At 42.0% G+C, this 14,513-nt stretch overlaps 1 protein-coding gene across 5 annotated transcripts in view; it reads right to left on the reverse strand.

Annotated features, from left to right (window-relative positions):
- Nucleotides 1-14,513, reverse strand: part of ECHDC1 (ethylmalonyl-CoA decarboxylase 1) — a 39,300-nt gene that overhangs the window by 1,979 nt on the left and 22,808 nt on the right. The window lies entirely within an intron of this gene.

The following is a 14,513-nucleotide window of genomic DNA, read 5'->3' on the forward strand; positions in this document are numbered from 1 at the left end:
GCAGCAGAAAAAGCTTCTAGAAATAGGAACATACAGAAAAGATGTACAGAAAAAGACCAGTACTTGTTCTTTCTTAAGGTGATGTCCTGCAGTGTGGTTGCTTGCTGCTGTTTCTAAGACAAGGGATGTAAATTACACTTGTGAAGTAGATTAGCTTCTACTTCAAGCACTAATTAGCTTTCTGAAGATAAATCATATAATACTAAGATGTACACACAAGTCTGTTCCCTACCAATGCAGTTTTCCATAACAAAAACACCAAAGCGAGGAGCTTTAAAAGGGGCAAGAAAAAGAAAACCTTTAAAAATGCAGCTACTTGTAGGAGCTCACAGTTCCCAAATCTGATTAGTTATTGTTAATTGTAAGTTTGCTTGGTTGCTTTTTTCTTAACCAGAGCACCATCAGCGTTCATGCCGTACTATAAAGCACCAGGCCTGTAGAGCTTACGCTTTATCCCAGACCCAACACAATGCACAAAGGCAACAGCTGACACGCCAGATTGCATGAAAGCCGTTTTGTAGAGATAGTAGAGGAAGGTCGTGTGACAAGAGAGCAGAGTATTGCAGGGGAGGAAAGGCTTTTAGCTAACATTAGCAAGTGCTTCCCAAACCCAACAAATCGCAGGAGCTCAGGTCTCTCCTCTCCAAAAGGAACTCTGCAAGTATTCCAAAACTCCTTTACTGGCTCAGCTTATTTTGCAATTTGCTGACACCCAGTGTCCTACTGGGAAAGCAATAATGAAAATGTTATTAAGGGCTTAATTCTACCTGTGCTGAGCGATGTGAAGCATTAAAAAAGAAGCTGTCATATGCAGCTAGGCATCTGATGCTAGACAACCTGTAGGCGGTCTCGTAAGACAGCCACTGCGGGTCAGTAGGACAACATTGCGTTTGTATGTTGAATCTGAGACTGTCCCAGGCATCGGGGTTCAGGACAGGTGTTCAGGGAATGTCCCGAGGGCAGCGTACGGACTCATCTCGAAGTTGGGTCAATGCACTCTTAAGTTCACATGGGGAGTTAAATTTTCCATTGGAAGTACAGCCGATCCATCAATGCCAACAAGAAAAAAGCTGAAAACGTTTAGTATGTGGGAAAGGCTCTGTTAGCCTGCACAGTCTTCACCTCCCTCTGAGAAAATGGAACCAAACACGATGAAAGGAAATTAAACGCTGACAGCTAAATCCATAGAGAGCCTGTGAGGCTGCAACTTCCAGGACCTCACTGGGATTCACTTCGCCCTACAGTGCGCTCCTTTGAACAAGCTCCACGGAAAATACTGAGATAAGTGGTGGTCAGCAGAAAGTGTAAAGGTAGTCTTGGACTGCCTTCAGGTTTAAGAAAGGTATCTACAGTTTTTCAGACTGTTCAACTACGAATCCTCTCCTGAAGTCACACCATTTCTTACAGAAACCACCTATCGCGCTCTGTCAGGAACACCACTCGCTTCCAGTCCAGTCCCCATGCCCAAGGAAGCCATGGAGACCTGGGCTCAGATCTGAAGAGGCATGTGCCGCTGCCAAGCTAGCCTGGGATCAGCCTCGGAACATCGCCAGCTGCAGCCTCGCATAAATATTTCCCTTTTTATTTTATGAAAGGAATTGAGTCTACCTTCTGAGACATGAGAGATCTGATCTCTCATTAGATGAATTTATGTAAGAAAAGTACATCAAGCATTACTAAACATAAAGAGGCAGACATCAAAAAGCTGAAAAGACCGAAGTACCGTTCTGCTCCTGAGCTGTTGATACCTTATTCACCTAGTACTGGCCCTGCCTGAGACAGAATAGTAGATGAATACAAAATGAACCCTGATTTGACTCAGTATGCCTATTCTTGTCTTCCAGGTCAAGGGAATTAAAATCCAGGTCTCCTGTATCCCAGGGGAACATCATACCGTTAGACTCCTAGACACATGCCTTCCCTGCTCTAAAAAAAAAAAAGAAGAAAATCTGTTGCATGACAATACTGAAAAAATATTTATTAAATGTAGTTAACATACAAAGTATCTGAAGACCTTACAAGCAGAAACATCCTTCAGAAATGTGAAGGGTAGCAAAATCCTCACAACTTAAATTGGAAATAAGAGGTTACGGTAATATAAGCACCAAAGTGCAGCTGAAACCTTCTTTAAGAACAGCGTCTTTCCATGTTACAAGCACTACAACACCCCTAGGAAGAAAGCAGAGCCACCATGGGCCACAGCCAATTTTGGGTTAGTCGTCTAAAGCAAAAAAGAGTTCCAGCAAATGTTCCTGCTGTACATCTTAAAATGTTCTCAGACGCACTAAATGTTACAAATTCTCCACCTTTGATTGGAGGATTCCTTCACTCCATGACATCTTGTTGCGCCCACCAACTACCCACTGTCACGTTGCGTCGCATCACATCACATCATCGGCAACGCACGTGAGAAGAAAACCTTATTTGCCATTAACAATGCAACCTAACAAATCCCATCCTTAAAGAGGTCCACTTGCTTCCTTGAAGGCAGCACTTGCTGCGAGCTGACAGGTACGCTATCCTTTGCTAAAGTATTTCCCAGCTACTTTAAGCTGGAACATATACAATGAAAGCTGAAAATGCAAACAAAAATGTTATTTTCTCAGTTTTTCACACCTGCTTTTTATGGTACTCCTGTTACTGAACTGTTCCAACAGGTATCATCAGGTCCTTGGGCAGAATTAAGATTACATTAAGGTTTGTGCTGGTCCTTACCTCATAATTTCCTGGACTTTGGGGTTTGAATTCCACTTAGCACTCTGACAGGGCGAAGGCACTAATAAAGTTTACTAGGGAGAGATAAATACCATCCTCTATTTTATGCATTTTAAAAGCTACCACTATGCTTCTGAAACACATGATGGAAAAAAAAGGAAGCCTAAAACATTAAACACGTTGTCAGCAGCCTGGATTTTGTTCCCATCCCAGTGTCACATAAGGACACAGCTCCTGACTTGCAATCTTCTCCTTTTAACTGGCGTGAGACTGGCACACCATGGTGGGAGGCAGCTGGCATCACGCAGGGCTGCAGCACCTGGTTCTCAGCTACGGTTATAGTGAGAGAGGGCAGCCAGAAACGCAGGAGGTGACTTTTATCTCCCCCACAAATACTTTGGCCTCCTGCTCTCAAACCACCAATCGGCATAAATAATAAGCAAAGCTTATGCCTTGGGTCATAGGAAGTTCCCTCATCAAATAGGCTAACTTCTATAAATTTAAAATGAAAAGACAGCCATAATTTTAACAGGCTGTAGAGCAAGTATTACAGAAATAATGAGAAATTTTCAAATACAACTGGACATTTTTGCAAAACATAGATGCAAGACAGCCGACATGTGAAAAGCAATGGTCATGGTCAGCCACACGTGCATTTTGGCCGACTGTCATTACTCAGTGAAGACGGCAAGAATACAGTATTGATATCAAAGGCTTTCAACCAGCCATCCAAACCACACACACAACTATTTTAAGCACAGGAAAACAGCAACATTAAAGAAAAAAGAAAACCACTAGGAAAACGGTAACAGTAGGAAGGCTATCAAGGGCCAAACATTTGTTTTAACCAAAAACAACAGAACAAAGTTGAGGTACAGTCCAGTCATACACTTTCCCAAATACGTATGTTTTTCCAATACACTCATCAATAAGATATCAGCTTAATTAACTCTTGTTAAATTAAGTAACAGCCGTGCTATGCTAACATGTGGCCAAACCAGCTTTTTAAAACACACACTGCCGGGGAGTGCAAGTTCAAGAATTTGTTAGAGGTCAGGTATGACATTATCTGTGGATAATCAGTGTTTATCATGCAAATGGAACTTGTTTTGCCAGGTGGGCATGAAAATTTGATGACCTTGCTTGCAAGTGACAAAAACTCAGGTGCGACTACTTTAGGATTTTGTAACTTTGCTTGGCAAGTGCTACCAGGACCATCCACCGCAGCAGCAGCTCTCAAATGCATGCTGGATCTTAAGTAAGCAAGAAAGCCAGAGTCCATTGTCCACTTCTTCCATTTTCCTACTGCACCTTTTCAACACTCAAAATACCATCCCTGTCCCATCACTTCACCGGCACCTTGCACCTCACAGTCTCACTCCATCTTCCTTACACTTCTTCAGCATCCCAAGGGGCACAGGATATCCCAGTATTGGCAGTGGGTTCTTGCAGCAAGTGACTGTCACTCAGGCAGCAGATAAAGAGTTACACAGGTAATATCTGTAATCTGATCTCCTCCCTCTTGCTGATGCACGCAAAACCCACCAAAAAAATGAAAGTGCTGCTGAACCCATGCAGTAGATGAGGTGGTTTTAGTCAACTAGGGTGTTACAATAAGTTAAAACAAAGCAAGAGAGAGTTGTGATTGTTGAATTTATAGCATCAGAGTAAGAGCTAAACTACCTGTTCCTTTATACGTACAACAAAAGCCCTGATTTGTGATTAAACAGAAGTCCTTTATTTCAGGTTGGCCCAGTGCACCACATAAATCAAGTAATATCTTCTAGGCAGCATACTAAATCTCTGGCTTTGCAAAAAAAACCCCAACAACAAAAACCTTTAAAGTGGACAGCTGAAACACAGTAGCTGTTCAGATGAGGTAGAAGTGGGTAGTTGGGTGCAAAAAGCAAAAACATCTCCATAAAAGAGAGAAGTCACCTTGAATCTTTCACTGGAGACAAAAGCATTGCCATAGGCACCCAGAGTTCTGTATAACTACAGGATCTGAATATCTGGGATCTCCTGTACTGTCCATCACGGCACATGAAAATCAAGGTCTGTCCGTTCCTGAGGAGATGCAAGCGTGTGAAAGGGTCTTCAGCCGACAGCGGAACAAAGCTCTTCCTACAGTCACAAAAGGGCTGAGCAAACCCATGATCAGTTGCCGCAGCATACGCTGGGAGCACCTGCCCTGCCCCAAAACCCAAGTCCTGGTGGTGTCCTCCGATGCTTCCAGCCCCTTGGCTGCAAATGCAGCCAGCCAATTCTGGACCTTCAGGTCCTTGGCTCGGGCAGGGCTGCTAAGGGATCTTGCCTGAAGCCTGGGCAAGGACCATCGCACAGGGAGTCAAGCACTGCTGCAACCGCACGCTATCTCGAACGGTTCACGTAGCACAGACTGCAGTTTGGAAACCTCCAGGCTTGCTCCCTCCTCGCCATTTTCCTTAGCATGGCAGGTGGCCCTGCAAGTTTCAACACGTACCTAGTGCTCAATCCACCTCTGATACCTGTTCCAAATCTTAGTCATGAAGATACACCAGATATCATGTGCCTTCCCATTTAATACATCTAAAACCTATCCTCCCCACCACGCACGAACATGCGTTAGCGCACGTCTAAGAAACTACAGAACTTCTTTAGCGTTAAGACACAAATTCTTGAGGCCTCGTATATTGGCAATTTGCTGCAAAACTCATCCCTACCTTTTCCAGAATCTGTTAATGACAGAAGTAATTCCTGAGTATAGCCTTGAAAAAGAGACCTGAATACAAACCACTGCCTTGACATCTTCACAAAGCCACAGAAAACTTGAATTTGAGAGTACTGACTAAAGTTAAGGCTGCAGCTTGTGCCTGCGGAGACCTAACCTGGAAACCTACTGATAGTTAATTACATGACAACATTGTGTTCTAATAGTGACAACTTGTCTTGTACAAGTACTTTGTCTCTCAAAATATTCTTAGGACCATAAATCTTACTGGAAAGGCTAGGAATACTTTCATCGGTATCTAACCGCAGAGCGTACAGGGTTTCATCTTTAATTAAAAAAACCCTAGTTCTAGCCTTGCTCAATATTCCAATACACAAGCCTTCCATCGTTATTGCAGAAACTCACCTTAAAACAACAACTGCATTAACAAGTCATTTTTGCAATAAAAATGAATTTTGAAGCAGCAATGTACTGTGGGAATGATATTCTGCAGAAGAAATATGCAGTACTACACTAAAACAAATGAGCTAGTCAGCAAAACTGCTGATGAGCAGTTTCTACTCTTCAATTTTCATGACAGATGCTGTTAGAATTAGATCCTCAAGAATAAGACAGTCTCCTCCAAAAAAGCAAGTTGGGACTAATTAATCGGTCTCTGCCCATCCAGTGCAGTGTCTCATCAGTCTCTTTATCACTACACCATCAAATAATTACGTAGGTACTCTGTAAAGCGATTATCTAGAAAAAACAGCTAAAGATTTTTCTGAAATTCAGCTATCGTACTACACCCTCTATTACCAACCCCCCCCCCCCCAATTCTATGAAAATATTAATAAGTGGATTCATCCTGAAAAAAGTTAGCCATAATTTCACTTATCTTTCAATCTCACTTGATTAATTGGATAGGTTTTAAAGGATCAAAAAGCCCCAATTAAACATTTAATCAATAACTCCTTGCTAATTCTATTTAGCAGATTTTTTAACTGTAGCAATGCAGTGAATATTGGCCATCCACAACTGTTCCACGCTTTCGCAGCACAGCTTGCTAGTATTAATTCCCCCTGCTCCTCTGCCGTATCTTCTCTGGCATGGAGAGCTTCTCATGTTTCTGCCCTATGCACAGAAAGAGTAAGACCATTAGACATTATGGCAGTTGCCGCTTCAGAGCTGTGGCAACATGAAGTGAGACTTCCAAAATGAAAATACTGTAAAACCGATAAAACTAAGGATTTGTCCTACGTGCTTTTGGTGATAGTCCGTGCAGACTGGCATCATCAAAACAACCCCCCAGATCTCTGCTCTTTCTGAAAATCCTTTAGTCACAGATATTCACTTGACAGATGCCTAAATGGTAACCACAGAAGAATATAAAAATAAAGACAAAATGGTTTAAGAGATTTCAGGGAAACTACGTCCCTTGTGCACATCTTGGATACAACTGCACAAAGCTGCTCTGCAATCCCAAATTTCAATAGGGTAAGAGAAGACTGTGCACACATTAATGATCTTTCCAGTTTGTAAGCTTTAATCTGTAACCTTTACTACAGGAATGCAATGGAAAGAAGTAGGTCCAGCTACTATTTTAGTAAGCCCATCAGAAAGTCACCTCTGTCAAATCCTTTTGATCATTAAAAAAAAACAACCCACAAAACAATACACCTTCTTTACTTGAGGCTTAAAGAAATTAAAATGATACCAAAGAACGAAAATGAAAATAAAAAATCCTACCAAGCCTCCCAAGTACAGAGTGTTCTAGGCACGCTCTAAAACTCGGTGTCAAAGGAGTAGGCTTGATGCCAGCCTAAGAAATCTCACCAACACGAGAGCTCACTTTTCTCACAGCTCTTTTCAAATTGCCTTACAGATTATACTGAATTTTATTTATAGTTACTGAATTATTTTGTAACACTCTTAGTGCATCCATTTTCCCCCCACTCGCAACAACAGCTAAGAATCAAGCTTCACATAAAGTAGCCTAGAAAAATCTCTCAAATCTCCCTAGCACATGTTGCCTTTACCACCTACCTTTGCAGTCCTCCAGTCAGATTTTCCAATGCATTTTATGGAACTCTAGGGATCAGGGTCAAAATCAGATCCAAAAAACAGACTCCTAATTACAGATGTATTTGCTTGAGCAAGAGTTAATGTTCTTGTGGGTTGGCTGGGAAACCCCAGGGCGCTTCCCAGAGGGGAGCAGACGGACCTAAACTATGAGCGGTGCACTCTTCAAAGGAAACCTGAAAATAACCATTTATAACCTGGCTCTATCCTGCTTGCTCACATCATCCAGAGTCAACTGAAATGCAAAAGAAAGAATGACAAAGTCATATTTTCATCTGCAGACACAAAACATTTGGTTGATGCTAGAAGTCTGAAAAGTGGAGTCCTGGATCAAAAAAAAGGGAAGTTGTAGTAACAAGAGAAGAGTTGGAGGGAGAGAAGGAACACAGGGACATCAGAGCACAAGCTGCTGAACAGACATGAGCCGTTTTAGGAGGAATATGATCTCCAGGAATAAACAGGAGCTTAAGGTGTGGATAACTCCATCATCTATTGCCCCAACGTTAGGACATTCAAGGGAAGATGAGCCTCCAAAAGCAAGAGTCAACTCAAAGAGCCTGCAAGGTTACCAATTTCAAAGGAAGCCACTCCAGGGAAGAAGCACAAAATAATACTGTTACTAGAAAAAGATCCTTTGGGTAACAGGAGTTAAATTATAATAGGCAGATACAGAAATCTTCATGCCCCCAAAACCAGCATCTCATCAGTAGCAAAGTCTTCACTGAGAAAAATTAAGAAAAGGCCTATCAGGAGCAAAAAGGAGCACGGTAAAGCACCAGAGCAAGCTCTCTCTGTGATCTGGCAAGAGCTAGACTAAAACTGGTCCAGATGTGACCGCACAAAAACAACCAGAGAAGTGAAAAAAGGTTTGTTTCTTAAGCACTTCCCTGATCAAAGGAGACTGGCTAAAAGAGGGCCAGAAAGACTGTTCATTTGAGAAGGATTATGGAAGGAAAGAAGCTGTTGCTAATACCCTACAAGGGGAGCAGGGCAGCCTCAAACAAGACAAGGTAGGGCCCCTCAAAAGTTTCCTGCAGGTGATGCTCACTGTCATACTGGCTTGCCATCCACGCAGACAGCTCTTCCAATCTCATTCTGGACCAGAATCTCCCAGAAGTCAGCTACAGAAGGAGGTTCACCCAGCAGACCTGGATCAGGGGTTTTAAATCTAATTTTTTACCTCAGGCTTGACACTTTCTCACCCGTGGCTTCACAGAAACTGGAGAGAGAAAAGCATGCTATAAAAAGCTACATTTCTTCTAAAAGGGATAAATGAAGCTGAATATTGGAAATTACAGAAAGACTTTTTCTGTAGCAGGAATGAAAAATCGAGTTAGATGACGGATCACAGGGCAAGAAATAGGGGCTCAAAAAAGCATGACTGATTAAAACTCCACAAGCAGCATTAAAGGAAGTAAGACAAGCTCCCCCCGCCCCCACTCCCCGACAGGAAAGAAAATTATTTGGCAAACCTCAAAGCGAATGTGTCCCCTTCCCCAGGCTGATACTTCTCCAGGTCCGGCGGGCTGGGGGGGCCGGGAGGTGGGCAGCACCACGCAGGGGGGCTGTGGAGCTGGGGAGAGGGCTGGCCAGCAGAAAGAGTCAATTAAAAGGCCTTTCCCAAGTGGGGAAAACAGAGACTTCATACAATTAGACAGTTAGCAACAACAGCTCCCCTGTCCATGGGTGCTGCCTTGAACACACCCCGTACGCAGGTGGGGAAGGGGCAGCAGGGCTTTACAAAGGCTTACGAAGGCTTTACACAAGGTTCTTACCACAATTTAAGAGCACACAGAACAGAGAGAATAACACGAATAGTTATACCGGGGGGGCTGTAATTCCCCTGAAGCGTGCAGTGTGAACGCTGAAACGACACAAATCACCAGAGCCATACGGTGAGACCGAAGCCCCATCGTTCAAAATGTAGTTCCTGGATCCTCCGTCCTCCCCGCGGTTGTACAACAGTGATCCACGGGGTACCCGTCCATCGCTCCTCCCCTGCTAACAACCGATGTTCTTACACCTTCCTCCTAATTCCCAGCTATGACTTTATTTCTACTACCCCGGGGTCAATGGGCCCCAGGCATCGGCATGCTGCAACCTCCATTACCATACAATTATTTTCAGAGTAGTTTGCGTCTGGACATAGCACTTGGGTCTCACCCATGAAGCAGGTTTTAGCTATTCTTTACAGGCTGCCAAAGTCTCAACACGTAAGCGAGTGAACGCCAAAATAATGCTCACATAAAAATTACTCATGCTGGAAATCTAAAATGTTATATGAGTCTTTCCTTCCAGAGAAGGAACTACAGCTATTTGGATTTCATTCAAGCAAACATTTTTGACAACAGATATGCCTTTTAGACTAAAGCAAAAATTTCCATCAGAAAAGATCTAGTGATATTTTGCCAGATTCTTCGATAAAAAAAGACCACTTGGAGGTAAAGGTTATTTGATAATTTAAATGTTCAAACCTGAATGCCAGTATTCATCTAGAAATCAAAAAAAGTACACTGAAGCTTGTTTTCAAATTGAAAATATTGTATTTTTTTAATTATGTGCACACTTCGTGCAGCATATACCCCTGTGTTTGTAACACTGGTTTCCCAAACCTTTATTTCCATCATAGATGTTTATCAAGACCAAAGAAAACAGAACAAAAGTCTCCTGGACCAAATTCAAGAGTCTCTTAAAGCAGGAACATTTCAGTCATATTCTTTGCTCATCTCTGCTGCTGCTACAGAAAGCGGGGGGAGGAGCTTCCCCACACTCTGGCTCAGAGCTTGGCATCTAAAATGTCAAAAAGGCAAAGATCATCTCACTCGCCTGAACTCAGCCGACTGGAAAGGAACAGCATTTCTTGACATCAGCCCTAAGAGATGCAAGGTTCGAGTTGCTCTAACACTTTATGATGGATTTGATGTATCATATTTCTGCAACCGATAGCATTAAAGGATTTAAAATACAGCGTGACATCACACTAACAACCCTTCGCAAGACCTAGGGTAACAAGACACACTTTGAAATTCAGCTGCCTCTGCGTGCAGTGCTACCGATGCTGCATTTGCACATCCTACACAACAATTCCTGACTAAAGCCAAGAGAGATCATACGCTGACTTGAAATCAGTGATGATTAAATTGTAATGAAATGTTGCCATTTTGTCAGGGTACCAGGTTAATAATCTCAAACAAAAAATACTGAGGGTTGTGGGTTTTTTAAATGATCACAGTGGCTGCGACCTGAGTTTTACGTTTTACAGGTATGATACATGATTTCAGAGCTTTTTTTTTGGGGGGGGGGGGGGGGGGGGGGGGGGAGCAGGGAACACAATGACATATCTCAAAAAAGGCATAAATGGGATCCAGAATTTAACATTAAAATTCTATATTAAAACAGTAACTTAGCTTCTTCACCTCTTTACTTTTTAATATAGCACATTAGTTATATTGATGGGGAACTAAGGCCAGCTTCAGATTACTAACTGATGGTATGTTCAGACTAGCTGGACAAGAAACAGGCACATTTTCAGCAAACGATAACAGAACCTCCAGAAATACGCCTAAGAGTGTGACCAATTCTTTTATCACCAAAGGTATCACTTCCCCTGGTATCTTTTTATTTACAATCTTTCTGTCTCTTTCATACACACACAAATCCACACTACTTGAAATTATTGGTTTTTCCTCAGTCTATATATTTGCTTTTTGTTTATGAACACATCAGCACACAAAACAGAACGGGAGGATAACACCTAGTAACAGACTGTGGATACAGTAGAAGTTCTTACACATAGAACAGTTTAAGCACAGTAGGAATTTATTTAACATAAGAATTTGTAATTTTATTATTCTTACTGGGCCTGACTGCTGAGTTACGGCGGTAGCAATTCATTTCTTACTAACTACAGAATCCAGGAAGATGTAGGAAGCTGAAGCCACCAAGTTTTACAGGTTCAAACAGTTCGCAGTCTTGTTTCACACAGTTTTGGGTAAGCCTGGAAGGAACACAGAGGTCCAGCCTGCAGGGGTCCAAATCTTCAGTAAGACATTGGGCTGCTTTGGATTAGAGGGGAAACAAAGAAAGAGGGGGTGAAGGGGAAGACTGGAAGTTGCAATTGTGAAGGCAACGTTTACAATGAAAGTAGGTCGAGATCCACAGAGCAATGCCTGCTTACACTTGCAAAAACCCAAGGGAAATCGAGTCATTTAGGGCACACTTGGTCATTTCAATGAAAAGTAACTCTGATGTGGATGATTACCCTTTGGATATCTACAATGTTAACTACATTGCTACCTGGAGTGATAAAGAGAGGAAGAGTTCTTCTTTTCATAGTCCTCCAATAGCACGTGACAGGACTGAAAAAATGAGATCAATAACGGGGACTCTGGAATACATTCTCTGGAAGCAGATCCAATGCAAAGTTAGGCAGCTGAAAGCTGTGGCCTCAGGGGAAACTGAGGCTATCTAACAGCTCCCTGGAGCCAAAAGATGATGGTATTCCCATCCCCTCCTTTGTTCTTTGTCATCTTCTCCTAGAAGCCGAGTTCCTCCTTTACATTGGCTCTAGCCAAAACTATATCCCTTTACAAACCGCTTTAACTCACTGTAAGAACAAGAAATACCTAGGCTCTCTGTTGCTTTTCAGTGAGATAATTGACTGATACAGGCATCTTCACTGGCGCTTGGCAAACTAGAAGCAGTGAGCTGAGAATGCGCAGCCGGGACGCCCTCCTCCCACATCCAGGCAAGCTGCTCGAGCAGTCTGTCCTTCTCGTGAAGCCACAGCTCAGCATAATCCCACCTCGGAATCAGCAGACCGGAATACCTAAGTGCTTCTCAGCCTTCATATTAACCAACTTGTGGAGCTACCTGATTATATATATATTTAAAAAAGATTATTTTGGTAGTGAAGATCAGCAACGGAGTGTCAAACTCAAATACCTGCGGGCTGTGTGTCTACGCTGGGGATTAGTCACTTCACAGATGCAAGCATAATGGACAATTTCAGTGCATTTGTACTCTTCCTAAACTAGTTCTCCTTGAGCCTACAGTGTACCGACAGCCCAGCATCTCAGCAAGAATCAGCATGGGTCCAGGTCTGCATTCCCTAAAATCTGTCTTATCCAAGTTTTACATTATCCAGGTTATCTTATTTATTATTACTGTACAGCAACAAATCAGCTGCAGACAGGACCGTTCAACAGAAAGGGTGTAAGATTGCGTGGTAGAAGTGGTCTAAAATGTAGACACATGCTGGTAGCAAAAATCTCATTCACCCAGGATAAGATAGTTTGGCCTCCCAAAGGGGAAAAAAAAGCCCAACCAAAACCCAAAAACTTGGAATGAAGTAAATCCCTACAAAAAGACAACCTCAGAAAGAAAATGTCAACTCAAATTTGTGCTTTGTTGCTGTTATTTACACTTCCAGTAAAATCAAACAGTGGTAAATTTGAACTGTAGACTATGTAAAAAATCCTCTGCCTGGAAGACAGTAAACACATGAAATTCAAACCCAAATGAAAACTGGTAATAAAGAAAAAAACCCAATACCAGTCCATAAATACAGGCCCAAAAATACAAGCTCTCAAGTCCTTTCCTAGCAGTGCTGCAATTACTTAACCATATGTCAAGTGTGCCAGGTCAAAAATAAGAACAGCCTTCTTAAAGGCAGGCAACGTGAAACTTTTAAAACCATAATCCATCTCTCCGAAAATTCATCAGAAAATTGTACTAACAAACCTCCCAGGGCTCTAAAAATGTGAAGTGATGCATGACTGCAATGGAATTCTAAAATTGCCAACTGATTTGAAGGAGGTCTTACATACATACACACACATATACATATATAAAAGAGGAAAATTTTATATAGTTAAAAAGAAGTGATCTATGGCATATAGCAAGCACCTGAAGCTGTGAGAACCCACTCTCAGATCTGGCTACTGATTCTTCTCCTGATGATGTGCAGCAACGTTACGGGGTCACATCTAATGAAAAGTGCTTTGTCAGCCCGGACTTTGCAAGAACTCATGAATATGTGAGCCCCAACCCATTACATTCATATCATGCTCTGCCCAGTGAAAAGAGCTACTATGTACTGAGGCACCCTGATTTCAAACAGCAGCATCTTGTGTACCTAAGAGCTCCTCCTGATAAAATTAAAAGCCAAAATCTTTGCATACAGCCAAATATTTCCAAAGAAGCTAGTGTGTTGTGCTCTGATGTTCTGAAACCTATTCTTGGAAAAGCTAACTGTGGAATACTAATGTCTTTACAGCCTCTCCCCCTCCTCTTTTTTAAAGGAGCAACAACTGAAAAGTTGGTAATAATGGGCCTACATCTATGTAGTGGTTATATTCTCTTCTGCTCCTTTTATTTCATAAAAAATACATTTAATGCACTAAATGCTGCTTGTTTATAAATAAACACAAGTCAGCACAAGAACACACACAACAAAAGCTATTCAATAACAGCACACTTCATTGTATCTCTTATTAGGCGTTTTATGGAATATGCCTAACACCTTAAAATGTAATACTAAGCATGCCTACATATTTCACAAACATACAGAAAACATCCAATTAAAATGCAGCAAGGTCAATTTGATAAATGCAGTATTATTAGCATAAGCTTCTTCCCTTGTTAAAAGCTTGACTCTGCCATGCCTAGAGATACAGGGCAGATGTCTGCTCACAAAGCAAATACCTCTTTAAATCAATGGTGCTTTTAATTAAGTAGGATACTGTAATGAAACTGGCCCTTCACAATTTAATTGTGCAACATCAACTACAGCTGAAGAAATTATAGTTGATTAATTCATTTTCTAAAAAAGTAAAGGAGAATACTGCTGCCTCTACCTATGAGCCCATTTTGAGGTCAACGGTAAGAGAAATGGGTAGCTTTCCATCTTTGCACTCTCATCCGCTGCCTGGAGACACCACCTTTTAAATCGGATTCACATGGCAGTGACACACCTCTATTTTGACTGCAGTAGCATTAGAGAGGAAAAAAGGGGGTAGAGGAGAAG

Source organism: Accipiter gentilis, chromosome 15 (assembly GCF_929443795.1).
Source record: "Accipiter gentilis chromosome 15, bAccGen1.1, whole genome shotgun sequence".
In the NCBI taxonomy this organism is placed as follows: domain Eukaryota; kingdom Metazoa; phylum Chordata; class Aves; order Accipitriformes; family Accipitridae; genus Astur; species Astur gentilis.